Below are 22,002 nucleotides of genomic sequence, written 5' to 3'. Positions count from 1 at the left end.
CTGTTCCCGCGGTACGGTGCTGACAGGCCCACCCTGGACTTTCTGAATCTGGTAAGCATAAAAGTCGCCAGTAGGGATGCCGAGGACAACATATGGGGTTCCTTCCCAGAGAGAATCTAATTTGCTGAATCGGTGATTCTTCCTTTTCCAGACTTTGTCTCCCACCTGCAGAGGGGTAGCTCTAACTCTAGCATTATAATTTTTTTCTTGACGTTGACGCACTGTCTCCATACGCTTCCGTACGATGTCTCTAGCTATAGCCATGCGGTCTCGGTGTACGCTCACCCAGTCGGTGTGAAATGCTTCAGCCTCGGTCACTTCGGGATTCAACTCTAAATATTTTGGGAGTTTCCCGTGTCGTCCGAACATTAAGTAAAAAGGTGTGAATCCTGTGGAACACTGTTCAGTGTTATTGTATAAATACGCCAACTCAGGTAAAACAGATGGCCAATGGGAACGTTGCTCCGCCGAGAGGCTTCTTCGCATCCCAATCACCGTCTGATTGGTTCGCTCACATAATCCATTGCACTGGGGATGGTATGCGGTGGTCCGCAACTTCCTGCATTTATAGAGAAGACACAGTTCCTGAAATAATTGAGCTTCGAACGCTGAACCCTGATCAGTTAGGATTTTATCCGGGTATCCAAAGTACTTCAAAAACATTGCAGCTGTAGTTTTTGCTGTTAAATCTCTCACTGTTAAATCTCTCACTGGAACAACGACCAGGAACTTGCTGTAGTGGTCAACAATGGTAAGGGCGTATTGGAATCCATTCGAACTGGGCTCCAGTTTGACGTGATCCAATGCTACGAGTTCCAGTGGCCTACAACTTAGTATTGGATGTAACGGGTCTTTCTGATTTATGTTAGAATTCTTGTTAAGATTGCAGGTGATGCAATTACGTCACCAATTTTCAATATCCTCCTTCATATTGGCCCAGAAATACCTTCTTCTCAGTACTGCCTCAGTTTTCCAGGAGCCGAAGTGACCAGACTGGTCATGATAAGCCTTAAGTAGGAATTTGGCCCAGTGTCTGGGAACAATAACTTGTACAATCTCCTGATGAGTTCCCGGGTCCAAACTTGTGCGAATTAACAATCCTTGACGTAACTGCAGTCGATCTCGATGTCGCAGTAATTTAATCAATTCCGGGTCAGCCTCGGTTCTCTGAACTTTGGTGAGTTGATCTTGTCTACGAAGGATATCAGTCAATTCCTGTATGACCGAACTTTCTTTCTGTACTGTGTCCCAGCTAACATGCAGAGATTCCTCCGACACACTCTCTGGTCTCTGATCTCCAGTTGCAGCTATAGGATCAATGTTCACAACTGGTGGTATTCCTGGCGGAAGTTGGAATAACGGAGTTTCCATATCTTCAGTTCTGTCACCTACCTCCTCCTCGACATCAGTAGTAGGTAAACGTGATAATGCATCAGCGTTTCCATTTGCCTTGCCACTCCTGTAACTTACAGTATAACGGAAATTGGCCAGCCTGGATAACCACCTTTGCTCCAGGGCCCCCAGACGGGCAGTGGACAAGTGAGCCAGTGGGTTATTATCAGTTACAATAACAAATGGTGTGGCGGCCAGATAGTTTCGGAATTTTTCAGTGACAGCCCAAATAAGGGCGAGGAGCTCCAATTTGAATGTCCTATAATTCTCGTTGTTTCTTTCCGTCTTTCGCAACCCCCTACTGGCATACGCAATGACCCTTTCCTGTCCACCTTGTATCTGAGATAACACGGCCCCCAATCCACGGTGACTAGCATCCGTATATACTCGGAAAGGTCTATCGTAGTCTGGGTAAGCCAGAAGTGGGGCTTCGATGAGGGAAGACTTTAGTTGCCTAAACGAATTTTGTTGTTCCTCCGTCCAAGTGACCGGCGAAGTACTCCTCTTCTCTCGACCCGTCCTTCCCCGTAAAATCTCGTGTAAGGGAGTGGCAATTTTAGCAAAGTGTTCAATAAATCGCCTATAATAGCCAACAAATCCCAAGAAGCTGCGGACATCTCTTATTGTTTTGGGTAGGGGCCAATCCCGCACCACTCGAATCTTTTCAGGATCGGGTGTGACTCCTTCCGCACTGACGATGTATCCTAAGTATTGTACCCGGGGTTTTAATAGGTGACACTTGGAGGGTTTGAGTTTCAATCCACACTTATGCAGGCGAGTGAACACCTCATCCAGATGCTGCAGATGTTCCTCGTAATTCTTGGAAAAAATGATAATGTCATCCAAGTATAATAAGACCATTTCAAAATTACAATGCCCGAGGCAGTGTTCCATTACCCGTTGAAAGGTGGCTGGAGCATTGCAAAGTCCGAAGGGCATTCTGTCAAATTCGAAAAGGCCCATGGGGGTCATAAAAGCCGTCTTCTCCCGATCTCCTGTGGCCATAGGAATTTGCCAGTATCCGCTGGTCAAGTCAAGAGTTGAAAAATATTTGGCCATTTTCAAAGCGGTCAGAGACTCCTTTATCCGCGGCAATGGGTACGCGTCTTTATGTGTGACTGTGTTTAATTTTCGGTAGTCGACACAGAATCGCAAGCTACCATCCTTCTTTTTCACAATCACTATGGGAGCTGCCCATGGGCTGTGGCTTTCATGAATTACCCCTGATTCCTTCATTTCGGTGAGCATTTTTCGTACTGGTTGATACAGACTTGGTGGCAGCGGCCAATGCCTTTCCTTAATAGGCGGATTAGTCCCGGTGGAGATGTGATGATAAATATTCTCTGCCTTCCCAAAGTCGGCTGGATGTTGGCTAAAGGTTGCTGCATGTTTATGTACAACACGAAGTACGCCTTCCCGCCACTCTAACGGGGTATCCGCATCACCAATCTGAATTTCCTTCCACCACGGGGTCTCACAGTTCATCATACCTTGATGGACTACCGGTACACTATCTGTGAAGACATCTTGAAAATTTATCTGAATGATCCGGGCCACTGGGCAATTTCTGAACAGCCTTATAGGATAACTGTGAGGGTTCATGATGCGTATTGGCACTCTGCCACCCTCGACTCTCACTAAAGTTCTGGCTATCGCAAAAGGATACCTTCCCTCATTGTCACAAGATTCCAGAATAGCCTCATAATCTCGGCCACCTGGCCCGATCCTTGCCTTACACCAAATGACATGTTTAGAGTTGGGTCGTAACAGTAAAGGTTGACGATCTGTGAGTCTAGCCTTTCCTACTTCTCCCCGAGCGTTAACAAACTTCATTTGTCCTACAAGTAGCCGCACTGTTTGTTGGATGGTTCTTCGTTCTCTCGGGGTGACTGACCGCATTTCACTTCGGAGCACTTCTACCAGTTCATCTGGACAATTTCTAAGGACATTCATTCCTAGGATAACGGGAGGTAAATGTTCATTTGATGCGTAGGTAACCAAACACCCTTGTCTTCCTAGCCTGGCTTGGCCAATGCATAAATCAGCCTCCCAATAGCCTTTGTATAGAATTTCTTCACCATTGCTGGCTAAGAGTTGCAGCCATGTTGTCGGTGGAGTCATTATTTCTTGTTCATTCCAATATTTCAGGAATTCATTTAATTGGATGGTGGTTACCTGCGACCCAGTGTCCAGGAGAGCTGGTATAACTATCCCATTGACATTAATTTTCAGGTGGATGGTGGACCTACTGGGGTGACTCTTCCTGAGGATCGGTCCGTTGCCTCGGGGTCTCCTCGTTTAAATCGTCGCTGTTACAGTTTCTTTAAATATGCCCACTCTGTTGACACCGTCTGCAAATGGGTCTTCCTTGGGCATCGAACTTATCAGTTGTCCGTCGACCAGACTCACGGGGGAAATCCCAGCATACCCGGTTTCTTCCACCACGGTCCTGCCGCCATTCTCTGCGGCGGCCTCCAGCTTGTTCCTGCCGGATTTCTTTAACCTCCCGTCCCAGTTCAGACATATTCTTAACTAGTTCAGTGATTTTATCGGTGATAATTCCGATGGGATCCTGTCCCGCTTGTGCTTGTTGGGCAACTGCCCCCTTAGATAACATGTATTCTACCTTCATAACTTGTCCGATATTCTCAGAGTTTCCATCCTCCAGAGCTTCAGGGTCTGCCTCATAATCGGTATCACTATTTGGGTTGAGGCCAAGAATCTGTAGCACTTCCTCCTTAAATTCAGGAAACGAGTACTTTGGATGTTGACGCCTCCACATCCGGAGTTGGGCTCGCATGGCTTCCTCACGGGCTCCCTTGATAAACAAATTAATCAGTGTCTCGTCCTCCTGTACTTCCCCACTTGGGTCTTTGGCCTTTATGGCTCGCATAGCTTCCTGAAGCCCCAGAGCAAAATCTCTCATTGACTCTCATGGTCGCTGTTTTCGAGCATAAAGGCGACCCTTAAATTCAGCGATTGTTCGTGAATCGTAAATACTGGCTAACTTCCTAAAGATGTTATTTACTGTTCTCCTCTCTTCCTCTGACCACGCTTTCACCTCGCGACATGCGGATCCTTTCAACTGGCCAACTACTATTTCTACTTGTTGGGCGTCCCTTAGTGGATATAACCGGAACATAGCTTGCATCCTATCTTTGAATTCTTTGAATGTACTAGTGCCCGCTGTGCGATTATCTCCAGAGAACGTTGGTAGCCACGGCGCGCCAAAATAGTACGGCATCGTGATAGGTGATGATGACTCCATTGTAGATGTTGCTCCCCTACTGGGAGACGGATGTATTGCCGGTAACAGCCTTCGGCCTGATGCCGATGTAGGAGTCTGAGGATCGGACATTATTTATGCTTGTCCGTATCCTGTTCGTAGACGCCAAAATTTTGTAATACCTGGATAAGTATTTGTTTGTACCGGGGGAATCTTTTCGAAAGTTGAGATGGACCCGATTTATCTTCGCTCTGCTCCCAGCGTCCAAGGCCGTATGAGTCTTAGATTTCTTCTACTTGAGCGACCCGGGTGAATTTCACAAAAGAACCATTCCTTTAATGGCGGTGCACTAAATAACAATTTTATTAAGATCAAAATGTAACACTGACTTACAATGCGGTAACTGTAAAGACAATCGTATTATACTATTATTATACAAGACACCTGAAATCGAAATCTGCTAATATTTATTGTTCTGCTCCGGAACGTCGTGTCTCTTTTCTTCAGAAGCGGGTACCTGGATTTCAATCGGGAGAACCTATTTGATCTTATCACCCTATTCTACTAACTCCTAAAGTTTACAACTTATCAATATCTTAAACACTGACACCTAACCCGTACATTGAGGGAAAGTTATCCCTCATATGGGAAACAGCATATATCATATAGTCGTTACAGATTATACCCTGTGTCAAATAAGTATCGTAACTCATTTCCTCTGAAGGGGTACACCTCGAGGTCAAACTAGCATTTTATCCTCACTATTGGCTAGCCACATAGTCGTTTAGGAGTTTCGTTCCTGAAGTGACTCTGTATCCTAATTGTAAGACGTGGTCCCTGCACTATTAGACTCTTGAACGGTGCAAACCCGGGTTTGTTAGTGCGCTGATTTTGTTTGGTTGCTCTTCCTGTCTTGTTCTCTGTAACTACGTGAATCGTACTAATGTAGCTAAGTAGTGCTCCGATGTGGTAAACCCAGTGTTGCAAAGTTACGTTCTTATGGGGTATATGTCCTTTAGACCCTGCTGAATTCTCTCAGTGTTGCAATACAATAGGGTGTAACAAACTTCTCAAGTCTCTACCTGCTGACTGCGGGCCGGAATTTCGACTCAAATACTTAGCACTAGGTATTATTATTCGGCTGTGTGGTAACTGAATCTATGCAACTTGGCGACTCGCAGCGAATCTCAGCCGATTCGCAAATATTCTCTGTAGCGGAGTTAAGGGAAGGTAATGGCGCCCCAAAAATCTGTGGAACGGTGAATGGGAGTATATACTCTACAGCTATCTCCTTGCCTAATTAGCTGAGGGGATGTATTTAATTATCGGTCCCCACAGCCAGGGCTTGTTGAACTTTATGTAGTGAGATGCGGATATCCTTCACTGTATTATAATTATACAAGGACCTCTGCCTGGAGATATTCCAAGTGTCTCTCTGTCGGCTGTGAGTGGTGCACACCTCCCTGTCGGTTAGCTGGATACTGTCTAACTGTGCAGGCTAATGGAGGCTCTACGCATACCTTGTAAGGTCTGATGTCAGTGCAAGAGTCTCTGACTTCGGCTCTAGGATTTCCACTGCTGTCCCTCCACTCTCTGTCACTCAGCAGCAGCCAGTATCTGCCCTTGCCTTGTTTGGCAATAGGGGCGGCTCTTCCGGACGAAGTCACCTCCTGAGGGCGGGCCAGTCACGGCGCCCACTGATTACCGCTGTCTCTGTAGAGGATCCGGCTCAGCTTCCCCTGTCTGCTCTTAAGGTACGTACTCGCCGGAGCCAGGGGACGGGGAATCGCTGCCCCTGCTCCCTTCTCCGCTGCGCACACTCCTCACCACCAGCTCCCGGACTCTCACCGGCTTCCTACGCAGCGCCTCCTCTCTTCAGTCGTCCTCGGGGCATCAACCACCTCGCCAAGAGCGGCCCAACTCCTCAGCTCGTGCCGCTGTGTGCACGGCCCCCCTCGAGGGCGACTGGTCACCACTGTTGCTGCTTCAATGTATAGCCCTCTCAGGGGCTTGTCACTAACTAGGGTACAGGCTGTGGGTAATGTGCCATACTCCAACTCCCCTCCATGAGGCGGAATGTTTTATTAATTAATTTCTTCTGCTGAAGTCACTCTTATTTTCTCTCTGTGAGGGACCCACAGTCATTTCTTTACCTGTCAGCCTACTATCTATATGAACTGTAAATATTCACATTTTAGGGTGTCACACTGGCATGAAGGTGGGCTGTTCTGGGGTGTGGCAGCACAATTGCGTCTTTGTGGCTCTGCCCCCCACTATATATTGCAGAGAAACCAGGGGGCATTGGTACGATGACGCGAGTCAGCACAAGTTGCGTCATTAGGTTCCTTCGGGCTGCTCACTTGTGCTCTATTGTGGACAGCCGAGGGGGGTGCAAACAGCTGGAGGGGAATGCGGGACATTTGTCTCCCTTTCTGTGAGTCCCGGAGCGCCACCCAATTTTTGGGAGCTTAGGCAGGTATGGGACAAACATGAATTAGGCCCAGTGACTGATGTGCAGCAGTGGTTATATAGTTTGTATTTCATGTTTCTGCAGCAGGTTACATTGGTTTCCACAGGGAAACATCGGGGTAGAGTGGATCTTGATCCAGAGGCACCAACAGGCTAAAGCGTTAGGCTGTCCCAGGATGCATTGGGGCCTCCTCCATAACCCCGCCTCCAGGCACTGTAACCTCAGTTTCAGTTTAGTGTCTGCAGCAGCAGGTCACTTAACAGGTGGCTGCATTGGGCAGCCCTGAAAAAGCTTTTTCTGACAAAAAATTTATTCAAAACTGGGCTCAGTGCTGTATGTCATGGTGACACTTCAGCGATGCAGCTCCATCACCTCCCAAGTGGCATCGCATACTCCCGCAGCCTATTTCCCAGGTACTTGCGGTGGAGACGCTCTGGATTTAGGCACACGGTCACAGCTGCTCCTGGTTTGCGTGGCTGCTACGGGGAGGAGGTAAGAGGATCCCCCAGGCGGGACCCACCATTAAATCGCGTTCCATCCGCAGCCTATGGAGATGGGTCGTGGCGCTGGCATGGACACTGTCACAGAGCAGGGACCCCACTAGACCACCAGGGCAATAGAGCACAGGTCGGGTGTACTAACGCCCCATTTAATAAGGCTCGCTAGTACCTGGAGTGGAAGTCCAGCATAGGGGAGCTGGCACTTGACCTGTAGCCTTTCCCCGGCCCAGGGCAACATCTACTGCAGATTTTCCTGACCTGGAGCTGCCTCACACTCTCCCGAACTCCCTGACTGAGACGCTGGACGCCATCTTATAAGCATAGTTGCGGCTAGTCTTTATACAGACAGCATTAGTTAAGCAAAAAGTGTACCTATTACAGGATATATTGTAGGAGTATTCTGATATATACCTCCGGTCTAGGACCATGCTGTGTATATATATATATATATATATATATATATATATATATCTATCTGTACATATACTAATCCAGTGCAGTTTTATTGTCATAATAATTATCTGCATTGCCTGTGTGTGCCTGTATCTGCTGTGTGGTTTAACTTTCAGTGTTTCCCAGATACATCTATCACTATATTCTGTACCCTAAGGGACTAGGTGCGTCAGGGACATATATATAGTGCGTCACAGTATTTACCTATTACGTGTATTCTACTGTGTACTCAGCACTAGCCCACACAGGGGGAGGGGGGTTCTGAGTACCCAGAAACCCCCCTGCCTACCGTATCGCTACAGCCTCTCCAGTGATCGCCCCCAGCCCCCCGCTCCTATCCATAGCGGCAGCCGCATCACTATCTGTCCCGCCCCATCGCCGCAGCCGCAACCCTGTTGGTCTATCACTCCCCCCTGTGTACCGGAGCTCTGCATGTGAGTGTGTGGGCGGAGTGGAAGACCCAGGCAGAAGCCAAAAGCGTAACGGGGGTTGGGAGAGGAAGGGAGCAGTTTGCCGGGCATCGCTACCGCATGGTTTCTGAGAGGCAGACTGACCAGAGTCAGATGGCGGGGGAGGGGTGAGACACCGGTACCCGCACACCAGCAGAAGCCCAGCAGTAGGGGACCATAACGCCCCACACAAGCAGATGGAGCTGCAGTGAGTTGTGAAAGCGCATTAAACTGGCTGCAGGGAATCCAGGGGAAGGGGGCACCGTGTCTGGGAGAGAATATGGGGGACATGACACAGTGAGTGACTGGGACAGGACACAGGGCGAGGGTGGGGGAGGGTGTGACACAGTAACTGGGACAGAACACAGAGTGTGGGGGGTAGTGACCCAGTGACTGGGACAGGTCACAGGGTGAGGGTGGGGGAGTGTGTGCCAATGACTGGGACAGATCACAGAGGGGTGGTGACACAGTAACTGGGACAGGACACAGGGGGGGTGACCCAGTGACTGGGACAGAACACAGAGAGGGGTAATATGTGGGACACTGAAAGGGACAAAGCATGGGGGGAGTGTGATGCTGACAGGGACAGAGCACGGGGTGGGGGTGGGAGGTGGCGCAGTGATTGGGACAGGACAGAGAGGAGAAGTGAGACACAATGACAGAACACAGAGGGGGGTGGTGACAGTGACTGGGACAGAACATGGGGGGGGGGCGCGGAGTGTCTGGGACAGATCACAGGGGGGATGACAAAGCGACTGGGGCAGATCACAGAGGGGGAGTGACGCAGTGATTGGGACAGGAGACAAAGGAGAGGTGTGACACAGTGACAGAATATAGAGACAGGGGGGTGACAGTAACTGGGACAGAACATGGGGGGGGGGCGGAGTGTCTGGGACAGATCACAGGGGGGATGACAAAGCGACTGGGACAGATCACAGAGTGGGAGTGACGCAGTGATTGGGACAGGAGAGGTGTGACACAGTGACAGAATATAGAGACAGGGGGTGACAGTAACTGGGACAGAACACAGGGAGGATGGGGTGACACAGTAGCTGGGAGACAACACGTCATCAAGCATATGGAAACCCCCCATTAAAAATCCTGCATTGTCCCTGCTCAGTCACACAATATCAGATTTATTCGCTGCTGTTGTATACTGTGTCTACAGTCACATACTAACGGACTTATGTGCAAGTATTGTACTCTGTCTGGCTGGCGTACTAATGTGTACACTGTCTAACAAGAAGTGCAGTAAGTCTGTGGACGCTCCTGCATCATGCAGAGCATGCGCCAAAGATTTACCAGAGGGGGAAGCTGTGTATGATGCTGTGTGTGTACTATATATCATACATCTCGCAGTTAGTCCGTAGCTCCTGTAACCAATCAGGAGCCCCCCTGGGCTGTGTTCACAAACCTACTGGGTACTCTGGTGGAATGCCTTACGCCCCCTAGGGGATCACCTGTGCCATTACAGCCACAAATTGTCCCTATAGTTAAATCCGCCTTGGGCGGAAAATTAGTCTAACCAGTTGCAGCAATTAAATCATTCCTTGGTCAGACAAAAATCTACTCCAGATCACTCTAGTGTCTCTGGGTCATCTAAGCGGGCTGCTTCCTCCTCACAATCCACAAATCTCTCAGATGTTCCATCTAAAGAGGAGGGGGAGCATACTGTCCTGTCAGACACTGAATCAGGTGTTTCTGACGAGGATTCTTCATTGCAAATTGATGTCCCTGCCCTTGTGGTTGCTATTAAGCAAATCCTACAAATCACTGATGACTGTGGCTAAGAAAACTGATATGTTTAAACGGCAAAGGTGGTTAAAAATCTATTACTCATTCTGACCATTTGGTGGACATCAGGCAGGAGCCCTTGTCTAATCCAGGGAAGAAATTCCCTCTGTCTAAACGGGCCTTGGCTCGCTATCCTCTACCTGCAGAGTTATATAACAACTGGGAAAATTCACCGCCGGTGGAGTCTCATGTCACCCGCCTAGTGGTGTCGTCCACTCTGCCTGTCACCTCTGTCACTTCACTGACAGATAAGCGTGTGGAGGGATGCCTGAAATCTATTTACTCCCTTACAGGTGCTGTAAATAGACCCACTATTGCGGCCTCTTGGGCTGCAAAAGGAATTGAAGCATGGGTTCAAGCATTAGATGAAGAGCTGCCCAAGGATATATCTGACAATGCCAGACAATACCTGTCTCATATTACCACCGCCGCCTATTGCATTCAGGAGGCATCCTCTGAGGAGGGTGTGTTGGCTGCCAAGGCATCGAATATGTCTGGCTCGCCATATTCTGTGGTTGAAGTCATGGAAGGTGGACCTAGACTCCAAAAAGACCTTTGAGGTACTCCCCTTTAAGGGGGACATTTTGTTTGGGGATGATCTAAATAAAATTGTGTCTGAATTGGCGGCTAAGACTGCCTTTCTCCCAAATACTAATCCTTCTACACAGAAGGCTAAAGGTACCACTTTTCGTTCCTTTTGGCCTCAAGGGAAAGCAAAAGGTAAGGCATACCTGAGACAATCTCGTGCTCCCAAAACCACTAAGCCCAAGGCAAAGCAGTCCTGGGCGGCCCATCAGCCTGCTTCTAAACAAGACAAGCCTGATGCATGACGGGGCGGGCCTCCCCCTGGGGGACCCCAGGGTGGGAGGCCGACTTCTGCAGTTCACCCAGGTCTGGTTAATGACCACTTTAGACGCATGCGTGCAAGAAGTTGTCTCTCATGGGTACACAGTCTCCTTCAAGAGACGTCCCCCTCGCCAGTTTTGCACCATGGTTATCCCTTCGGATCTGTTAAATGCGCAAGCTTTGCAAAGGGTTGTGAGTTCTCTCCTGAATACAGGAGTGGTAGTGCTGGTTCCTCTAACCCAGAGAGGCAGAGGTTACTACTCAACCCAGTTTCTAGTTCCGAAACCCAATGGGTTTTTCCGGCCTATACTCAACCTCAAATCACTGAACAAGTTTGTGAGAAACACTCTGCTCAATTATACTAGCTTCGGAACCCGGAGACTATAAGGTATCCCTGGATATACACGATGCGTACCTGCATATACCTATTGCCGTGTCGCATCAGCAGTATCTGTGGTTTGCTATTGGCAACCTACACTATCAGTTCCAGGCTCTGCCATTTGGACTGGCTACGGCTCCTCGGATCTTCACCAAGGTCATGGCCGCAATGGCGGCCCATCTCCGTCGCCAGGGAGTCAGGATCTTCCCTATCTGGATGACTTGCTGATTCTGGCAAACTCCCACGATGTCAGTAAGCTTCGTACAAACCCACGGGTGGCTCATCAATTGGAAGAAATCCTCGCTGGTCCCAGCTCAGAGCATGGTGCACCAGGGGGCACTCCTGGACACACACAGTCAACGACTGTTTCTGTCTCCAGAAAAAGTCCTGAAACTTCAAGACAGGATAAGATGCTTCCTTTGTCGCCCCAGAGTGTCGATACACTTGGCGATGCAAGTACTTGGCCTGATGGTGTCGGTATTCGACATGGTAGAGTACACTCAATTTCATTCTGCCCCTCTGCAGAGGTTAATCCTTTCCATGTGGGATGTTCTACCTCATCGGATCAGGTCTCACATGATCACTTTGATTCCGGAGGTTCATCTGTCGCTGGTGGCTACAGGACCAGCAATTGAGCAGGGGCCGTCCCTTCTGGATCCCCGACAGGGTCCTGCTGACAACGGACGCCAGTCTGAGGGGATGGGGAGCGGTGTTGGAGCAACACTCTTTTCAGAGTCGCTGAACCAAGGAGGAGTCACTCCTCCCAATAAACATTCTGGAGTTGCGGGTGGTGTTCAATGCATTGCTTCGTTCCCTGCCTCTGGTACAGAACAGGCCAGTTCAAGAATGGTCAGACAATGCCACTATGTTGGCATACATAAACCATGAAGGCAGCACTCGAAGCCGCACGGCTATGATGGAAGTGTCAAAAATCCTTCGTTGGGCAGAACGCCATCTGCCAAGTCATATCAGCTGTGTTCATTCCGGGCATCCTAAACTGGGAAGCGGACTTCCTCAGTCACCAGGACATGCACACCGGAGAGTGGAGTCTTCATCCAGAAGTCTTTCAACCTCTAGTGGACAAGTTGGGCCTACCAGACGTAGACTTGATGGCGTCTCGACACAATCACAAGGTGATCCGGTCTTTGGATCAAGAACCAGGGATCCTCAAGCAGCGTTCGTTGATGCACTGGCAATTCCATAGAACTTTCGACTGCCCTACGTGTTCCCTCCAGTGTCACTCCTGCCCAGGGTTCTGCGGAAGTTCAAACAAGAAGAAGGATTTCTACTTCTAGTCGCTCCGGTGTGGCCCAGACGGCATTGGTTCTCAGACCTGCAGGGTCTATCGACAGAGCATTCTCTTCTACTTTCTCAGCGCCCACACCTCCTCATACAGGGCCCTTGTCTTTATCTGGACCTAGCCAGGCTGCCTTTGACGGCGTGGCTGTTGAGGCATCACTCCTGAGAGCCATAGGATTCTCTGTTAAAAGCCCACGAACTGGCATCTGCTCGGCTTTATTACAGAGTCTGGAATTCTTACTTCACCTGGTTTGCTGATAAGAATTATGATGCATACAGATTCAGAACTTCCAGTCTGTCTTTTCTGCAAAGAGGCCTGTACTTAGGCCTTCGTCTTGCCTCCCTCAAGGTTCACATATCTGCCTTGTCGGTATGGTTTCAGAGAAAGATTGCATCTATACCTGACGTTCATACATTCACTCAGGGTGTCTTACGGATTCAGCCTCCCTATGTCCCTCCTGTGGCTCCATGGGATCTGTCTGTTGTCCTGAATGACATGTAGGAGTCTCCATTTGAACCTCTTGAGATGGTGGACCTTAAATGGCTCATGGCAAAGGTCTTGTTTTTACTGGCTATTTCCTCTGCAAGAAGGGTGTCGGACTTAGGTGCATTGTCCTGTCGTCCACCCTTTCTAATATTTCATTGTGATCGGGCAGTTCTTAGAACTCGCCCAGGTTATTTACCTAAGGTGGTGTCATCTTTTCACCTTAACCAGGAGATTGTGGTTCCGGCCTTTATCTCTCCTGATTTGTCCTCCAAAGAGTGGTCTTTGGATGTGGTACGGGCTCTCCGTATTTATGTGGAGAGTACTGCCTCCATCATGAGGTCAGATTTCCTCTTTGTCTTGTTTGGTTTTCACAAATGTGGCTGGCCTGCGAATAAGCAAACCTTGGACAGATGGATTAGAATGGTGATTGCACAAGCTTAAACGCAGGCTGGTGTCCCAGCTCCTGCTGCTATTAATGCCCATTGTACTCGGACTGTTGTACCTTCTTGGGCGGCCCGCCGTGACGCGTCCACAGAACAGTTGTGCAAGGCAGCTTCGTTGTCCTCTGTGAACACGTTTATTAGGTTCTATGACTTTGATACTTCCGCCTCCCAGGATGCTTCCTTTGGATGCTGGGTTCTCTAACCCCCTAAGGCGCGTCCCCTCCATTGAGGAACTGCTTTAGGACATTACCAATGTTTCCCTGTGGAAAACCATTGTAACCTGCTGCAGAAAAGGAGAGTTATGGTAGACTTACCATTGTTAACTCTCTTTCTGCGAGGTACATTGGGTTCCACAGGGCGCCCACACTGACGGTTCTATGGTTTTGAATGGCATTAGCCGCTGGTCCCTTCTCCTGTCGTAAAGAATGTGGTTCTATGTGACTAACATCTACCTACTCTCTTTCCTGCTCCTGCATTGGACCGGTTAACGAAACTGAGCTCACAGTGCCTGGAGGCGGGGTTATAGAGGAGGCCTCAATGCATTCTGGGACAGTCTAAAGATTTAGCCTGTTGGTGCCTCTGGATCAAGATCCACTCTACCCCTATGTTTCCCTGTGGAACCCAATGTACCTCGCAGAAAGAGAGTTAACAATGGTGAGTCTACCATAACTCTCCTCTTTATACTGTAATTCTTTTCTTGTTTTGTTCGCACTGCTTCTGTTTATGTGCTATGGGCTAATACATTAAAGCAGCTAATTTGCTAAAAAAAACTAATGCTGCAGCCGCCTGGAAATTTATTAAGGTGGCCCCCAGGTATGGTACCCCTGGGGCTTTGCAGATCCTTCGATAATCAACTTCTTGAATAACCAATGGTAGCGCATTATGGCTGCGGGAACTGAGACACTGGCACCATGTTTCCTGCGTACGGCATCACAGTTGCAGTCTGAAACACGCCCCCAAAACGGTCACGACACGCCTGCGCTATTGCCGCCACTCCCGCTTACCTCTCTCAAATGGTCCCTGCCTGTCAATCAGTATATTTATCAAAGATTGATTTTGATCGATTTTAAATAAAAAAAACATTGATCCTAGGTGAACTTACCCCTACACCTCTTACATTTGTATTACCCCTTCTAAAATGCTCCTTGCCCCTGGTGGGGAGTCATCGACAATGGGATGGAATCACTGGCTATCATCCCTCTCACTTGCTCAATAGTGTTTGCAGCTGCGTACATGTAACAGTATTACACTGAAACTCCCACTGTTGGAGGTATGGGTTAATAAGTTCCAGAATATGTGCTGCTGATCTCCATCACCCTTTCCACTGCAGTGGATCAGGCTGGGGAGTTACTGCAGATTTAATAGTCTGCCGCCTTACTGTGCTGAGGCTGCACTACCAATGTGTCAAGCAGGGAGCGAAAGGGGTTGGAATAGATAGAGGCAGACAGCAGGAAGGAGAGGAAAGGAAGAAGGGGATGTATGGTGGGAATCGAATGCGTGAAATTAGAAGAGACAGAGTAAAAGTGGAGAATGGGGAGAGCCAGCTTCAGGATTACAGGGAACACCACATCCATACTGTATATACAGCATATCACTGCACTGCACAGAGGCCAGGTAGAGTCTGCTGTATCATTCAAAGGCAAAGAAGAAAATATATAGAGATGAATACAGCTCTATAGGACAGACTGGTTTCTGAGCTGACGTAGAGAACCTCTTCTTGGCTGCCGGTGCTGATAACGAGATAGTGAGAGTGCGGTGATCACAATCAGGGTTGCAATCACTTAATATTATTATTTTTTACTGACCATTATTTATTTATTTACAGCATAACACTTTTTTACTGACACATTTTGTACAGTATATTATAATCATATTTCTGCCCACACATGCAGGAGCACTGATACATGTTACTGATGCTCTTCAGGTGAACTAATAATACACTTCAATATACAGCGGTGCCACGTTTCCCACTGTCTGTGAAAGATGGCACCTCCCTGCGCCTTTCCCAGTGCGCCCCAGCACTACGGTCACGTTGGCACTTTTCTGCCGCTTCTGTGCATTAATTACCTACTGTAGTGTGACGGATCCTGCACAGCACCCTATTGCCTTGTCATCCCTTGCCCAATTTACCAGTGTGACGAGAGCGAGTATTGGGTTGAAGTGTCAGCTGGGCTCCTCTGTCAGAGTGCTGAACTCGATCCCCCTAGGGACATGACCCCTGACAGGGCCAAGATCTGATCGAAATATCAGAGGTCTAAATTAGCATTTACCGCTGTAACACCCCAGGGAAAGCGATCAAGCATCTCACAGCGTGCACTTAAAGGGAATTCAGATGAAAATGAGAAGATAAACCTCCCTGTATACAAAGGAGCAATGGATTTTGTTTATACGGAAAGAAAATCCTTTACAGCGGGCAGCTTTGGTTCTTGGCTGTGTCTACACTATAGACTACGTTTAGCGTTACCAGTGCCACCATGTGGGACAGTGCTACGTATCTAAATGAATAAAGGACGCATCCACCCTTATCCACCATGCCAATATGATGACATGGTGACTGTGAAATGATTTGGTTGCAGGATGGAGGGGGGATGGCTCCATAAGGGTGTTGCAAAGGTCACAGTGGCATTTTGAGAGGCTGACATGGTGATTATTGCTCTAAAGGCCCTCAACCAAGGAGTAGAAAGTAGATCAGGAGGGGGTGGGGGGTGGTGGTGGGATGTATTTTCCCAGGGGCGAGGTACTGTGTATAGATATGTTCTTATCCATGTTCTAATCCACTCTCTTCTCTTATATATAGCATACGTATTCGTCATTTACATGGATATCAGAAGTCACCAAGTGACTTCTAGGGGTACATTTAAAGCTTCTAAAACAGATAACTGGTGATGTTGCCCACAGCAACCAATCAGATGCAGTCTATCATTTTCTAAAAGGCAATAAAGAAATGATAGACAGTATCTGATTGGTTGCTATGAGCAACATCACCAATGCTGTTTTAGAAGCTTTAGTAAATTTACCCCCTAGCATCCGCAATCATATTAAGGAGAATATTTATCAACATTTTACAGTTATTATTTCGGTATGAGGTTAAAATACAGTTCGTCGGGATCACGTCTGTCTCAATACTGACACTAGGACCCCGACAGGGGTACTACACCGCTACCAAAATACCGGTGTATATAGGGAGAATAGAACCTGTGGTGAGCCTGCAAGGGGCTTCGTTGCGCTCGCCCCTCTGCCGGCATTCTGGCGCACGGAATGCCGATGTCGATATACTGACATTCGGCATCTGGTGCGCCATCATCCCACACCGATCCCATTATTGCTGCTATTTAAGATATGTCGCAGCCTGAGGCCTACATGAGTCTATGTAGCGCAATTTAAGTAAATTTGCTTCGGTGCATGCCCAGAATATGTGCTTGCTTCCGCATATTGGTGCAATTTTGTTGCTTTCCCCAATCTGTATCTGTAGAGGCGAGTAGAGTTAGGGAATGGGCTGACTAAGGGGGTCATTTCGAGTTGATCGCACGTAGCAACTTTTTGCTGCTCGTGCGATCAACTAGACACCGTCTTTGGGGGAGTGTATTTTAGCATAGCAAGGCTGCGATCGCTTGTGCAGCCCTGCTATGCTAAAAAAGTTTTGTGTGAAACAAGACCAGCCCTGCAGTTACTTACCCTGTGCGATAGATCCAGCGATGAAGGTCCCGGATTTGACGTCAGACATCCGCCCTCCAAACGCCTGGACACGCCTGCGTTTGGATCTCCACGTCCAGAAAACGGTGTGTAGACGCCCCGGAATCCCTCCCTGCTGTCAATCTTCTTGTGATCGCGCTAGCAATCACTTTCTTCTAAATTCTGGCCGCAGCCTGGCGACAATGCGTGTGCGCAATGCGTCCACCGCGCATGCGCAGTTCCGACCCGTTCGCACTGTAGCAACGAACCGCTGCGTGCGAACTGGTCGGAATGACCCCCTAAGGTAGCCCAAGTAGAGTAAGATCATGTTTGTGGAACTGCAAGCAGATGCAGATCAGCATAGACACCCATATGTCCCTGTGAAAGCCATTTTTGTGGGTGGTCAAGGGCAGGTGCAAATAGACTCCTGATTGGCTGATTGCGAATGCAGTGCTGACGCTGACAAGGCGTGTGCTTTCTTTGCTGCTTGAATATATATAGTTTATTCTTTGTGTATGTGCTTGCTTTATTCTGCCGACCAGCATGCAACTTGCGATGGTTGGATATGTGCGCAATTGCAGAGTTTTTATTTAGTGAAGCGTTGTTGATCAATTGAATCCTCTGCATGATCCCACTAAGATCTGAAATATCGGCTAAAGTTTCATTATATATTCAATCCAAACATTACACTTGCATTCACCTCCAGCTTGTGACTAGTGACTAGTGACCACAGCTGAGCTGGATGATGTCCACACTAGTATCCGGATGCTTTCAGATTTAGCCAGACAACCATAGATTATGTCAAATAGAATAAGGATGGGAGAGATCATGTGCTGGGTAGATAAACAGTATAATCATGTGGTCTGGAGCTTATTTTTCTCACATGTGCATTTTGTCAGTGATGTGGTAAATGTAGATGGATGGGATGCACAAATGGTGCACTTAGAGACAGACAAGAATAGGGCTTTACCTGAAGGCATGAGATGAATATCAATGAACAGCACTGCAGCAAATGACGGGTACACAGTTACATCAATACTCCTTTTACTACTGTATATTCTTTATCAGTGCAGCAAGAGGGGGAGGGGGTTACAGAACAGAGCGCTATAGTCAGTGCTTTTTCACGTTAAAGAGATATACAGTAGATGTGGGAATACTCACACACAATGCACACATCCTGTCATTCTGAGTCACGAAAGATGAGCACTTTGTAACTGTAAATCACTGTGGCACTGACGAAGAGGATCACGCCAGCCTGGCACCCTGGCACTACGCAGTTTAAGTGCGGCGGGGGCGATGATGCTGTGTTTTGTGGGCATCAATGCACCGATTGGTGGGCACGGTCCGGACAACACAGGTGTGTCCGGACCGTTTGTGGGCCACGGCGGCTGTTAGGCCCTATATGCGGGTGGATAGGTGCCAACAATGGATGATGCTATAATAGTTAACCGCTTGTGATTTTCTATTTGCAAATACTACACTGATGCTGACTGTGGGGGGGGGGGTTTGTAAGTGAGCTGGGGTGCTGCAACATTGGCGCAGGTAGGACGTAAGTGTCTGCCTGCTGTAAACCAGTTATATATGCTACTGATGCCGGCCAGAACACATATAAAGCCCGCTTGTGGGCAGAAATACATTGTTTTTGCGGCCAGCTGTATGTGGTATAAACGGACCTTCTAAGTTTCACAAAAATCAATACAAATTTTATTACACCACTTAATACAGTTATGAACAATTCATTTATTGCATCAATGGGTAAGTAAGTTAGCAACAAAGCACAATAATCAGGACTCCTAGTTTATTTACTGTATGTACTCAGGAAACATCACACAAGTCATACCTGCCTACTTCTGATAAAGCATTTGAGGGAAACCGTGAAAGCAACACCTATCAGTGCGGACGTGTACTGTGTCAAAGTCGAAAAATATTGTAGTACACACATCACGTACGAACTACACATAGATGGCCTCCGCGCGTGTACTTGTTCTGCTGTGCGTGCCCATATTCGCAATTTGCGTATGGTCGCTCCCGCGGTCATGCGCATTAGTGCGTGGTATGGGTATTTATGGTAGAGTTTGTGAACGCATGGAGAGCTATCAAGACACATTACATATTTAATCCAAATAGTGCACAATGTACACATAGTCTCCCTGCACCACACCAGAAAATAACAACAGTTTAAATGGTTTCAGAACAAGGGGATTCACCTTTACAGAATAGGAGGGGACAGAACAAGGTCATAAGGTGGTGTTTGGTATCCAGCTGTAGGGTATTTTAAGGGTAACATTCCTGTGTTGGTTTGAGGAAGATCGCATGTTCCTGCGGATAGTTATGTGCAGAAGCAGAATATAGATATAAACTGTATTTACTGTACATTATGTATGCGGCGGGAATCCAGAGGAGACCACCCACAAGAGCAGTTAAAACAGACATCGCCCACCAATTCAAATCGACCTATGACCTCTCCTGTACTGTAAAAGTGCATTCCTGTGTCCAATGGTCAAAGGGATTACAGTATCCATTGTATTGCTTTTGGAAGAATTGTATAAATAAAGCCTGCTGCAGCCTGGTCTGACACAAGACTCACAACGTTATCTATTAGATTACGGAGGACCGGACCGGGAAGCGCACGCGAATATACTCACGTATGTACCATTGACTGTAGCCATTATTCTGTTATATTGTCTTATATTGTATTGTATATATTGTAACCCCCTTTCAGCAATATTACGCTGTGGTGTCGGAACCCAGTGATTTAACTACAAATCGGTGTTGTGTCTTCCTTTCCCCGCTATGGTTTAAAAGTGTATTAGTAACGCATTGCATTGCTGTATAAGGTTTAAAGCGTATTCATTGGGTGTGTACGCGCTGCGGGTGCATTGTACCGTCAGCGCGGCGTTTGTACACAGAGTCCGTACATCGTACGGGACTCTGTACGCTAATAGCGTAAAAAGTACGTAGCGTGTGTACCAAGTGTAGCGGCCGCAGTGGCTAAAGGTTTAAAGTGTGTTTAGAGTGTATAGAAGGTATAGCTTTTCATTCCTGTATATAAATCGACATTATCAATTGGGGGCATCGTCCGGGTTTTCCACATATCCACAGCCTAACAGGTGACAGCAGACTTAACCTATCAGCAAAAGGGTGGACAGGTATCCTACGTATCCTTTTCTTGGTCGGTGGATGCACTGAGAAACCCTACTTATTTGCTGATTAGATGACGTCTGCTCTGTATGGTTTGTAGGGATGCTGGTAGAACTCGTATGGTAAACAGGAAAAAAAGCTATTTAAAATCTGTGAATTTATTTCTGGCGCCAAATGCGTACACAACAAAAGCGTACACCCATACACTTTGTACACCCGCTCACATTGTTGCCATAGGACTGATTGCTAGATTCATAATATAAATATTAAGGAAGTAAGTGTAAAACACAAACGCAGTCTGGCCTAGTTATAAAGGTTTATACAGAAAGAAACTGTGTGGCGTGTTAAGTGAGCGATTATAGTTAATATTGCTCACAGTTATAAAAATTGTGTGAGTTGTTTTATTGCGTCCGCACATTGGTACACGTGGTACGGAACGTAAGGACAGCGTACACAAAACGTGCACGTGACGCAAGGCCGCACACGTGGCATAGAGGTATGCATGGTTGCGTAATTACGCAAGCTTGCGTAGCGTTGTGTGCGCATAATAAAACCACACGATAGTTCGTTTAGTTTAAAGGTGGGACAGTAGCCACGCTACAATAGCACAAGATTGCCCAGTTTCCAAAGTTTAGTATAAAACTCTTATTTACTGTATTGCCTCTGGGAGTAAAACTGCTTGTCTGAATGAATGATAATTTTCTGTACAGAAAAACCAAAGTGTATTTGAGTGAGCGAACGTAGGAGCGAGTGGAAATTTGAACCCCGGAATTCGGGATCCCGTCGTGCGGTACATCAAGTGAGTGGAGACTTGGTGGCGTGAGGCGGCTGACTCACGTTAGTATAAGGTTTAAAACGCAAATCGTGAGGTGATTTGTAAAGGAGCGTGATAGTGCATTGTATTGCGAAGTATTGAAGTTAAAAGGTTTTTGGTATTACGCTCCAGACTGAGTGTCCCAGTTTGTACAACGACCCGTGATCGTACGGCAGATAGGTAACAAGTACCTATATGCTGTGCGATTGGACCGCGCATTTGTGGATGCGATATATATAGCGCAACTGGATACCCCTTTACGTGCTTTGCGTAAAATCGCGGTACCATTAGCACTGTATAGAGCATACGCAAGTGTGATTTGTGTATAAGGTTATAGGGAGTTTTCGCTGGTCTCTCTCAGGAAAATCTCCAGCGGTGTATATTCACTGGAAATAGGTAAGTCACTCCTAAACACTTCCAGTGAATAGAAATCAGATAGGGACCTCACTGGGTACGCAGTGGTCATTCTTGGAGTGAGTCGTGGTACCCGGCGGAGAAGGAGTAGGTGAAAGCGCTTTAAGAACTTTCACCGTCTATTCGTATTGTGCATTGGGGATTGCGTAATAGGAAAAAGTCCGCGATGGGATCCAATTGCACAAGCGGTGGACGTTTAACCAGGGTTCAGGTTGAGGTGCCG

The sequence above is a fragment of the Pseudophryne corroboree genome, chromosome 10 (assembly GCF_028390025.1).
Source record: "Pseudophryne corroboree isolate aPseCor3 chromosome 10, aPseCor3.hap2, whole genome shotgun sequence".
Taxonomy (NCBI): domain Eukaryota; kingdom Metazoa; phylum Chordata; class Amphibia; order Anura; family Myobatrachidae; genus Pseudophryne; species Pseudophryne corroboree.
The sequence above is the reverse complement of the archived record's forward strand: the minus strand, read 5'-3'. Positions refer to the sequence as shown.